The 12,492-nt window shown below is 42.0% G+C and overlaps 1 protein-coding gene across 1 annotated transcript in view; it reads right to left on the bottom strand.

Annotated features, from left to right (window-relative positions):
* The window catches only part of LOC117412371 (gamma-aminobutyric acid receptor subunit alpha-3-like), a 119,979-nt gene extending 107,770 nt beyond the window's left edge, over window positions 1-12,209 (bottom strand). The window contains exon 1 of the mRNA XM_058989022.1: window positions 12,013-12,209. The gene's annotated coding sequence lies outside the window, so the exon portion shown is untranslated. The remainder of the gene's footprint in view (window positions 1-12,012) is intronic.
* Window positions 12,210-12,492: the final 283 nt, after the last annotated feature.

Genomic DNA, 12,492 nt, shown 5'->3' with positions numbered 1-12,492 from the left:
TTCGCCTCTTGAATTCACTCTGAAGTTGGTGAGGTCTTCCTCAGGTTTTGTCTGTTTCTCCTGTAGCGCTGACCTGATGTAGACATAACATTGTAGGACCGTGGCTCAGACCTCGCTTCTTGGACAACAGCTGGCCATCTCCATGTACACAGTACTGCCTGGCTGTAACACTGGTAGTGCTTTAGCATACATGTTGTAGTATGTTTCTTGTTTAGCTTGGAGATGTCTCAGCCTGGTGTGAACTCCTTTCGGTATGGCAGGTTGCAGCAGTGCAGTGGAACTTGGAAGCATACTTCTCAAGACTCGACCCATAAGCATCTGTGCTGGTGAGAATTCCATGCCTGTCACTGGTGTGTTCCTCAGATTGAGCATCACCAGGTGCGGATCCACGTTAGTCTGCTCTGCCTTCTTAAGCAGCAGTTTGACTATCTTTATAGCTCTCTCTGCCATTCCATTGGATTGCAGGTACCCTGGACTGGAGTGTGTCAGTTTTATTCCCCATGATGCTGCAAAACTTCGCATCTCACTGCTTGGAAATGGAACGTGATCGCTGACCATTTCCTTTGGAATGCCGTGTCTCGCAAACACTGCCTTCAATTTAGCTGTTACAGTGTGAGCTGTCTTGTCGGACATGTGCAGCTCTTCTGGATATTTTGAGAAGTAGTCGACGATCAGGAGATAAGGCCGACCCTTGAGGTCAAATATGTCCACTGCTACTTCCAGTTCCGGGATGTCATGTGACCACAATGCCTCTTTTTGGTTCTTGGGGAGATATTGCTGACAGGTGGCACAAGCTTCAATCATCTCTTCTATTTCCTTCGCCATCCCCGGCCAATACATGAGCTTTTGTGCGTTGGCTGCCCTGATGCGCACAATGTCATTTTTTCCAGCATTACTGGTCTGGCACTACTAGGAATTATTATCCTGTCTCCTTTCATCAGTATGCCTTGCTTCACGGCGATGGTGTCCCTAATAGGCCAGTATTGATGAAGTCTGAGGTGAAACTGTTTTTTTCTTACAGGCCAACCTCTGTTGCGCACATCCAGCAATGTTTGCAAGGTTTCGTATTTCAATGTTGCTTCCTGCAGCTGACTTAACATCTCTGAGCTTAGTGCTTCTGTAGCTTCCATGGCATAAACTACTTTCTGTTCTGTGAGCTCATCACTGTGTGTAGGGGCCTCACCCTTGCAGGAGCTTTTCCCAGTGGCTTTGAAAGAAAGGCTTCCAATGGCTTATGATCAGACTGAACCATCACCGGGGTTCCAAAAACATATTGATGGAACTTTTTCACTGCGAAGACAATGGCTAGCAGCTCCTTTTCAATTTGAGCGTAATTTTGTTCTGAATCCGACAAAGTTGGCCTTCCTTCCTGCAAGAGACATGCACCAAGACGGTGTTTGGAGGCATCCGCCTGTATGGTGATTTGCTTGGCTGGATCGAAGAACTTGGTTACAGGAGCCGGAGTGAGAGCTTGTTTGAGCTGCATCAGGGTCTCGTCATGCTCATGTTCCCACTGCCATTGCATGGCTTTGCGCAGCAGATTCCTCAGTGGTGCAGTGATAGACGCTTCATTGGGAATGTACTGTGCAAGGTATCTCGTCGTGCCCAGCAGGCGTTGCAGCCCTTTATTATTATTATTATTATTATTATTATTATTATTATTATTATTATTATTATTATTATTAATTTTCTTAGCAGATGCCCTTATCCAGGGCGACTTACAGTCGTAAACAAACAAAGAATACATTTCAAGAATCACAGTACAAGTATTAATACAATGAAGAGCAAGATAAAATACAATGACTTCAGTTCTAGTAAGTACAAGTATATTACAAAATACGAATCAATATCAGAGCAGATAATAGTGTCAGTGATAGTTACATTAGGATACGATTAAATGCAAAATACTACAGATTGAATAACACTAGTGGCAGATTACAGTACAGTACTCTGTAAAGTACAGGATTAAATGCAATAAAATACGGAGCAGATAAGTGCAAGTAAAGCGCATTAAGGAAGAGTGATAAAGTGTCCAGAGGGAAAAGAGGAGTTCTACAGGTGCTGTTTGAAAAGGTCTTGAGGAGGCGCCAGAAGGTGGTCAGGGACTGCGCAGTCCTGACATCTGTAGGAAGGTCATTCCACCACTGCGGGGCGAGGGTGGAGAAGGAGCGGGCTCTGGAGGCAGGGGAGCATAGAGGAGGTACAGCCAGTCTTCTAGTGCAGGAGGAGTGGAGAGGTCGAGTGGGGTTGTAGTGGCAAGTGTGTGCCAGAGTGATGTGCTGGGAATACGAGAGGCAGGGGTCCAGGGTGACGCCAAGGTTCTTAGCTGAGGAGGAGGGAGAGAGGTGGCACTTTTCAGCATCAGGCCATACTCCATCAGGGGTGATGACATGTCCCATGTATTTGACAATTCTTTGTCCAGCCTTATCTGCCAGTAGCCATCCTTTTCATCCAGGATGGTGAATATTTTCTTGCCCGCCAGCTTGCATTGGGATCGAGTAATGTTGTCGTCTTATCGCTTTGTTCAGTTCACGGGGATCCAAGCATACCCGTAGTGTGCCGTTTGTCTTTTCTGTTATGACGAGAGACTGTTCACCCATCCATTGGGTTTTTGTACTGGAGCTATGACGTCTGCTTCCAATAGCTTCTGCTGTGTAATTGTCAGTCTGCACATCACAGCGAATGGCATCTTCCTGCATCCATGTATGACAGGTGTTACAGCAGGGTCCACATGTATGTGGTGCACTCCAGGAAACTGTCCCAGACCCTAAAAGACTGTGGGGAATTTGGACACTAAGTCCTCTTTAGTAGCTGGAGCTTTCACATTTAGCTGCTCGATCCTTTTTACTTATTTCCGCTCCACACATGCCTGTCTGCCAAGAATTGGCATTGCTGAGTGCTTGGTTACAAAGAATTGCAGACTGACCTTCGCATTGAATGCATCACACAACAGGATGACTAATTCGCTTCAGCGCACGCCACTGTTCCTATGAAAAGAGCATCAATTTATGGGAGTTTCTTCTAGACAGCTTTTCCAGTGGCTTTTCCAGCTACACACATTTTAGCAAAATGGTTGCATTTACCAGACGCATGACAAGTGACTCCATAGGCAGGACATGCCCGTGGATGATGTGACTTCCACACCTCCCACATGTGCTTGCAGGTTCATCATGTGCTTTTTGTTTGTGCGCATACTTGTCACTTTTGTTTATTTTGCTGTGCTCTTTATTCTTTTTTACTTGTGACCTTGCCTGTGAAATTGCTTGTACAGGCCTTTCAAGTGCTGTGGCTCCCATTGCTTGCGTTTTAGCTGTCTCTGCTGCTCTGCAAATGTCAATGGCTTTCGCTAGTGTAAGCTCTGATTCTCGCAATAGTCTCTCTTTCAGACGCTGATCATTGATGCTAAAGACAATTTTGTCTCTGATTAAATATTTCAAGATATCTTAAAATGCAATTTGAGACATCTCTAAATGATAATTTGGCTCGCCATAATGCAGTCTCCACCCCTGCTAGATTAAATATGCTGAGGTGTCATTTGAAACTCTATAAACGTGGCTTGGAGAGTAGGTGTAAGTTCAAGAGACAGCATGACATTGTTAGGAGGCTTCAGTAGAGAGGAGGCTTGTGTGCCTTGAGGCTGCCAACAAAGTCTGCTATCTACAGAAGCAGAGTACACAGAATGTTAAGCTATGGAAGAAAGGACAAGTCTGTATGATGGCCAAAAACTAAAAATTGTTCTACAGAATATATTTAACCTTTAATGGAACTACAATGTGTGATACTTGCAGGACAGTCCATATAATCCATAAAATGTAGCACAATAAATATTATAACATTTACAAATATTAGTTGTTATTTATTTTGGTCTAGGGAACCAAAATACATGTATGTGTCACTTGACTTAGGGGTTGGTTACACCCTGTCAGGTAAAATCACAGCTGAATATTACTAGGAAATATTACCCTAGATTCTGGTACTTTAGAGCAGACATGTACAACCCTTGTCAATTGTTTACGCAGGTAAATCTCCATTCAGGGGCTCCCCTTTCATTGCATCAAGTACTTATTTTTAAGGAGTAAAAAGCTTCTGTGGTATTTTGTTTTAACTTCGTTTGATTTTTTTTTTTTGGCTACGCTACAACTTAAATGATTTTGCAATGGAGTCATTTGTTTGCATTTTAGGAAACTGTATTTTATTAAATCACATCACAGGGGGTTTGTTCCAAGTCAATCGCCAAAGCCCTGCCACAGCAAAGGAACATTTTTCCATTATTGAAAACGCTGTTAATTTGCAGACAACAAAACCATAGCTGACATTAATATGTAACAGCTGAGGAACTACTGCAGTGTGGCGTAATTAAGTGTAATTTGTTGTGAGCTGCCACACTGCCACCTGTTATTATTACAAAAGAAATTAGAAAAACGACTAAACCAGGGGATCCCAAACTTTCTCCCACCAGAGGCCTACCTTTTGATCACCATTCACCACAGTGGCCCACTAGAGCATTGTGGAAAACAACGCTTAATCTAAATTGTTAAAACAAGGGGCTTCCTTCTGTCAAACATACTGTATTGTGCTGTATTGAGCATCCATAACTATGAAACACTCCATAGTGCTGAATTTAGAAATACTAAAAGAAACTTCATAAATTCACACGTTTCCACTAGCAGTCTTTTTCAATGTCCTTAAATACTGTATTTACACCATTTTCACGCTACCTTTTACTGGTGCGTAATTATTTCATATAATCACACAGTAATGCAACTGCAAATGTTCTGGGGCCTCTGCAATTGATCTAAAGAATACAGCCACCCTTTTAATAATTAAAATAGGACTCTGTGTACCAAGGTTATGAAAAGCAAACATTTAACAGCACACACGAGTCTCTTTGGCATGTTTTTAACACCAGAAAGGGGCCTATTTCAATTATTCAAACACAGGTTAGATCAATTAAACAAACCCCTCAGTACAGTGGGGTTCTTTCGATAACCGTGTTGTCTTCCACAATACCGCCTCCATATATCCATATACCCATAAAGTCAATGCCTTTCTTTACAATTTCAAATGATATCTGTGGTTTCACAGATTGCACTAATCTGGAAGCCTGTCTTATTCCTTTCTTGTTTCTTTTCTTTCTTGTTTCTCATTGTTTGAAGTGTTTCTCTCCCACATTTAGAATTCTCTATTGTGTTCCCTCACAACAGCTCAGGAGAAGTGAAGATCAGTGGGCTTGCTCTGATGCAAGCCAGCTCGAGACTGGGCGTTGGCACAGTGCTGGCCTCCAAGGACAAGGCACATTTATATATACACATGTATAAATCAATATGCACTGTGCAGTTCAGCGATTTAGCTTTTTAGCAGCGCTAACAAAGCTCTCTTCTATCACCACTCCCAGCAAGTCATGAGCAGGCTGTGTCACATTTTCTCATTGGGCTACATCTCTCAGAGCAGCGAGGCGGGTTTGCAGCCAGTCTGCCCAACTCTCATTTCATTCACACTGGCTTGCTGTCTAACCCAGAGGAGAAATGCGGACATCAAGTCTGAGCTACAAACAGTGACATGAAGGCTGTGGTTTTTTAATGGCTTTGCTAACAGGGGGAGTTCCATTGAGATTAAGGGAGTCCCTCTGAAGCAACACCGTCCCATGCAGAAGGACAAATACAGAAATGATATACTGTATTTTAAGAAAAGATAAAATAATTAACTTGATGGTAATATGTCCCAGTATATTACAGTTTATTAACTGTTAACAGATAGATTGCTTTATATTAATTATAATACCATACAATGAAATATTGTTGCACTCAAATAAACAGTGACATTGATGTGATTACCCTGCATTGAAGTCTTCTTTACATGAACTCCCCTGTTGCACTGAGCAATGCCTGGAACTTTGCTAATCAATACACTTTAATAAACAACGGTTTGAATGTGTCCTGTTATATAATACTGGGAACAGCATGGCAATGTAACTCACATGTCTGCTGCAGAGTATCATAATACTACAGAGTAAAGGTTATAATGCAATCAAAATAAAAAACAATCATCCTGAACTAGAACCAGAACAGGTGAGATACAACCTCAACCTATAGGATCAATCAAATCAAACCAGGAAATTCGTAGCCCAGACTCACCACAGCCCAGGCTCCCCACAGCCCAGACTCATCACAGCTCAGACTCATCACAGCCCAGACTCATCACAGCTCAGACTCATCACAGCCCAGACTCACTACAGCAAAGACTCATCCCAGCCCAGAGTCATCCCAGCCGAGACTCACCACAGCCCAGACTCCCCATAGCCCAGACTCATCATAGTCCAGAAACATCCCAGCCTAGACTCACCACAGCCCAGACTCATCACAGCCTAGACTCACTACAGCCTAGACTCACCACAGCCTAGACTCCCCATAGCCCAGACTCATCATAGTCCAGAAACATCCCAGCCTACTCATCATAGCTCAGACTCACCACAGCCCAGACTCCCCATAGTCCAGACTCACCACAGCCCAGACTCATCACAGCCCAGACTCCCCATAGCCCAGACTCATCACAGCCCAGACTCACCACAGCCCAGACTCATGACAGCCCAGACTCACCATAGCCCAGACTCATCACAGCTCAGACTCATCACAGCTCAGACTCATCACAGCTCAGACTCACCATAGCCAAGCCTCATCACAGCCCAGACTCACCACAGCCCAGAAACATCATTTTAAGCAATCTGAGCAGCAAGAACTTCTCTTGCCAAAGCTGCACAAGACGTCACCGATATAAAAAGAGACGTACCTGTATTAACTTATATAAGATTCATCCTGTGTGTAGCACAATTACCTGAGCAGCCCCTTGCAAAAACCCCATACTGTACTACACTATGTATGCAGAATACTATCTCATACTCACTTTGTATAGTGCAACCTGTATATAGCATGCAGACATTCTCCTAACATATGTACATCAGTGTGTTTCCCATCAGTATCTTGCTCCGGTCACCATAGATGCTGATGCCTTGTAGAAATTCTTGAATGTGGAGATATGATATATCTAGAAGCAATAGCGCCACTCACTGTCAATGACATTTCCTTCCAATAAACATACAGTCAGTAATCCTTACACCAGTTCCTGTTTCTGATTCCGTTTGCAAAAAATAATAAAGCGGTTTGATCTCATTCACATGTAAGCTGATGCTTTCAGGTCTGCTGCTTATGCTAATTACATTTGTCCAAAAGCAGAAAGATGAACAGGGGAAAAGGCTCTTTTTAGATTTTTTTCTTTTTTTTTTTTTTTTGCATTGCTGGCAACACTTTCTTTAGTTTATAAAACTGAAATCTGCAGCCTAACTCTTTAAATAATACACATGGGGTGAGGACTCGCTAGTGCATCACGCTAAATCTGTAACTGGTTGGGCTCTTCACTTGTTAAGACCTGAGGTTGAATTGGTCTCTCTGGTCAAAAGGAGTTTGTCAGTGGTCTCTTAACCTAGACTCTAGTGTACATTACCATAATCCTCCACATCATAAAACAAACGCAGCACAATCAGACAAACAATTGAGAGAGGGCCAGGACTGACCGGCAGGCAGACAGGCAGGGGTTGTTCAGATTACTCTCTCTCTCTCTCTCTCTCTCTCTCTCTCTCTCTCTCTCTCTCTCTCTCTCTCTCTCTCTCTGTAAAGGGCAGCTTTTATAGCTGTAAAGGGAAGCTTTTTTCACCTTGCATGAACACGTAAAAAATAAAAATATAAAAACATCTAAAAAATAAAAAAGCTCCATCCATGCTGCCATCACAGAACTACACAATAACGTAATGATTGTTTTTCCCTGAATAAGGCAGCGATACACTATGATCTGAGAGAATGAGAGAAAGAGAGAGATAGAGAGAGAAAGAGGGCATGAACATATCAAGCACAAGAGCTCTGTAATATATAAAGGGGGGCATTTGTTGCAATCTTCCCTGTTTGTTGTTGTTTGTCCTAATATAGGATACATTTTCCTTCCAGTTTCTATTTTCTCCAGCAAATCGTCACCCCGCCACACACACCCCCTCACTCACTGCGTCTCTCCCAGACAAAGATTGTCTGCTGTGCTGCATGAATGCTTACACGTTTGACTCAGGATTGTATTTTGGTTCTAGAGTTAATGAAACACTGCGGTCTATTTATTTATCTATCTATGTATTTATTTATTGTCCTTGTTAAGGACGTGACAAGAGCACAGGCTGCGAACAAACAGGATGGCAGGTATAAAGGCACCATGGACATAGCATGCTTGTAAATATCTATCTTATGTTGTCATATAATATGTTTGTGTTAGGAATACATTAGCATTTTCCTGTATGGTGGTTGACATTGTTTATGATGGAGATGGGACTGCTTTCAGCATATCAGAACACCAGTTTTGCATATCACAGACAAACCCTATTCATGACATCACAACTGTACCATATTGAGTTTCTATCATGCTTTATTCCCTTTAACTGCAAAATCAATTAAGGAAAGCAACATGGCAACCAGTCCCTACTAACAGAACATGGATTCATCAACCTTTCCCCCTCCTTTAAATGAAAGTGCCAGAGGACAAAAACAAAGGGTTGTTGTGATTAGAAACACTCCAAGGTGGATTTTGTAACTCATATATTAACATTAAAGCAGTATATAATATAGGTCATACACATGTGCTTCAATAGTATAACAACACCCACAACTGTACAGTTATCCCCAGAATTCCCTTTTCAAAAGCAAGACGCTTTGCAAACCCCACTGGTTCAAGGGCAGACACAAAAACAACCAACTGGCAACCGTGCGGACCAGTAACAAAACCATCTCACACTGGGAACCGTGCGAACCAGTAAGAAAACCATCTCACACTGGGAACCGTGCAGACCAGTAACAAAACCATCTCACACTGGCAACCGTGCGAACCAGTAACAAAACCATCTCACACTGGGAACCGTGCAGACCAGTAACAAAACCATCTCACACTGGGAACCGTGCAGACCAGTAACAAAACCATCTCGCACTGGCAACCGTGCGAACCAGTAACAAAACCATCTCACACTGGCAACCGTGCGGACCAGTAACAAAACCATCTCGCACTGGGAACCGTGCGAACCAGTAACAAAACCATCTCACACTGGCAACCGTGCGAACCAGTAAGAAAACCATCTCACACTGGGAACCGTGCAGACCAGTAACAAAACCATCTCGCACTGGGAACCGTGCAGACCAGTAACAAAACCATCTCACACTGGCAACCGTGCGAACCAGTAACAAAACCATCTCACACTGGGAACCGTGCAGACCAGTAACAAAACCATCTCACACTGGGAACCGTGCAGACCAGTAACAAAACCATCTCGCACTGGCAACCGTGCGAACCAGTAACAAAACCATCTCACACTGGGAACCGTGCGAACCAGTAAGAAAACCATCTCACACTGGGAACCGTGCAGACCAGTAACAAAACCATCTTGCACTGGGAACCATGCAGACCAGTAACAAAACCATCTCACACTGGGAACCGTGCGAACCAGTAAGAAAACCATCTCACACTGGCAACCGTGCGAACCAGTAAGAAAACCATCTCACACTGGAAACCGTGCAGACCAGTAACAAAACCATCTCGCACTGGCAACCGTGCGGACCAGTAACAAAACCATCTTGCACTGGGAACCGTGCAGACCAGTAACAAAACCATCTTGCACTGGGAACCGTGCAGACCAGTAACAAAACCATCTCACACTGGGAACCGTGCAGACCAGTAACAAAACCATCTCACACTGGCAACCGTGCAGACCAGTAACAAAACCATCTCACACTGGGAACCGTGCGAACCAGTAACAAAACCATCTCGCACTGGCAACCGTGCGAACCAGTAACAAAACCATCTCACACTGGGAACCGTGCAGACCAGTAACAAAACCATCTCGCACTGGCAACCGTGCGGACCAGTAAGAAAACCATCTCACACTGGGAACCGTGCAGACCAGTAACAAAACCATCTCACACTGGCAACCGTGCGAACCAGTAAGAAAACCATCTCACACTGGCAACCGTGCAGACAACTAACCAATTCCACCCCTTTTCTCTTTACTTTGGCAGTTGTGGTGCATTATTTTTCGTGTGTTTACTCACATACCAGAACTTCTGGCTTGTGCCATCGAGTTGCACTCAGCAGTCTTTCTGGTATCTGAGTAGAACACACTATCATAATAACATATTATAACATGCTGCTCACTTTATGTTTATCACTGTGTAGAATACGCTATTTAAAAAACAATGAAAAGGTGTCTGACTCCAAGTTGACCATATTGAAACAAATTGTTGAAAGGCACAATCGCCCGTGAAATCAGACTTTATACAGTACGTACTATAGAACATGCTGGGCTGGATTCTCAAAGCTCTACTCCAAATCGACAATGCAGCAATGTTTTCAGAAAAAACAAAATAAAATCAACCCAGACATTCAATTATTATTATTATTATTATTATTATTATTATTATTATTATTATTATTATTATTATTATTATTATTATTAATTACAGTTTTTTCTTTTCATTATGAAACTAATTAACTAATATATATATATATATACACACATACATACATAATTTAGATATTTTATTGAGCATCATATAGTCAAAGAAACTACAAAATTCTATCACAAAAGTCTACCCGTAGCCATGGTAGTTGTACAGTATATCATGTTAGATTTTGAATTTTTTTTTTTTTTTTTTTGGCAGGGTTTCGTCGAGTATATGGAAAATACAAAGCTGGACGGACAGAGCAGGTTTCTGCAACAAATATGCTAGATTGCAATACCATGAGCTAAGAATGTCTTAATCAAGTTTCATCACAATTATAAAAGCATTTTACTAAAACTCGGATGTCATATGGTACGATATCATAGTATCGTAGATGGAATATGAATGAAATATTTAAAGACCAAGAAACGCACCTGTATAGATAGATACGTCATTCTCAAGCGAAGCCTTGCTGTAACGTGCACTGCTATTATTCCTGGTTACCTGACCTGTTGTACCTGACCACGCGGGTAATCATGAACTCGTAAGAGAACAGTATGTAAGGACAGTTCAGCTGCGAAATGCAATATTCTCTTAGCAATATAAAGTATGCATGAATACCTGTGCATTGCAAATAAATCACCGCTAATAAAACAAATCGAGGAGCTGGAACATGCTATGTAGATTTATGTTCCCGTTTAATTATGAATTTATTTGTACACAATATATACTGTTTCTTTCTTTCTTTTTTTAAGGAAAGTGGAACAGAATCGTTTCATTCCCGGTGCACAGTATTCTAATATAAGGTCTAGTTTAACTGACACACGGATGTAATAGTGTATCACACATGAGAACGGTCTGCTCTATTGCCGTGCTTGTAAATAGCCTCGATTAGATTTGTTTAAAAGTTTGAAATAATTCTAGGTTTAGATTTGTTTCTGAAAGGTACATCATGTGTATGTATATCATCATCACGATTTAATGTCATGTCCATAAATTAGTTATATTTGTTTTAAACATTTCAAAATGCCAATGTTACTTATCAATTAACTTTTGTTATTATCTATTTACTATTATTAAACAACATATATGACACTGCGTACTGTAAATTAATATTGCACAGTTCTTGAAATTATATTGATTGACATTTATTAGTACAGACTGTATTCGACAAAATCAAACGCTGGTGTCTCAAACGAGTTTCTCAGTATGCCACTGTATAATTAATTGTATAAATGTGTAATTTACTTTTAAGACACTAACACTATATGCCCTCAACATCCTTTCTAATTCCTGCTAAACCTGCAAGCAGATTGGTGAAATTACGCGTGTATTACACGCTGCAAACCTGTAAAAACAATGCTTCTCTGAAATGATTGTGTCCGAACAAAGATGCAGAAACGGTCTCGAGATTCTAGTCACCGAACATTCCACTACAAATTAGCATCAAGCTCCATGACAACCAAGCAACTATGAACACATGAAGTCTCCTCACCGAATTGACCGTTGTCTTGTTCTTTTTCACCCCCGCGGACAGTCTTGATTATAGATGTATCCTTGCCTCGCTGGTTTATTGCGCTACTATAGTCCACCGATGTTGTGTGTAGTTGTTATGTGCCCAGCAGGTTCTGAAGTGTTTGGTAAAGAGAGAGTGAGAGAGAGAGCGAGAGAGAGAGAGATGTTATTAAGGAAAGCCAGCCTCCTCCGCCCTCTCTCCCCTCAGTGCCTCTGTGCCGCGCAGATTGGTGCTGGATGGCAGTAGAGTGCCCTGAAGGAGGGTTTAATTCCCGTCGCTGTGGATCACATCTTACCGAGAATATTCACTGATGGCACCGTGTAACTTTTTTTTTTTTTTTTTGTTCCTGGGTAGTAAGTGTTATTTCCTAATTGCATATGCCTCAAAAGTATAGAACATGGCTATTATTCCCCACAAACTTTGCTTTTGTGACCAGGACAGTGATATTTTGAAATTTAC

Source organism: Acipenser ruthenus, chromosome 16 (genome assembly GCF_902713425.1).
Source record: "Acipenser ruthenus chromosome 16, fAciRut3.2 maternal haplotype, whole genome shotgun sequence".
NCBI lineage: Eukaryota > Metazoa > Chordata > Actinopteri > Acipenseriformes > Acipenseridae > Acipenser > Acipenser ruthenus.
Note: the sequence above shows the minus strand (reverse complement) of the source record. Positions and strands in the feature narration are given on the sequence as shown.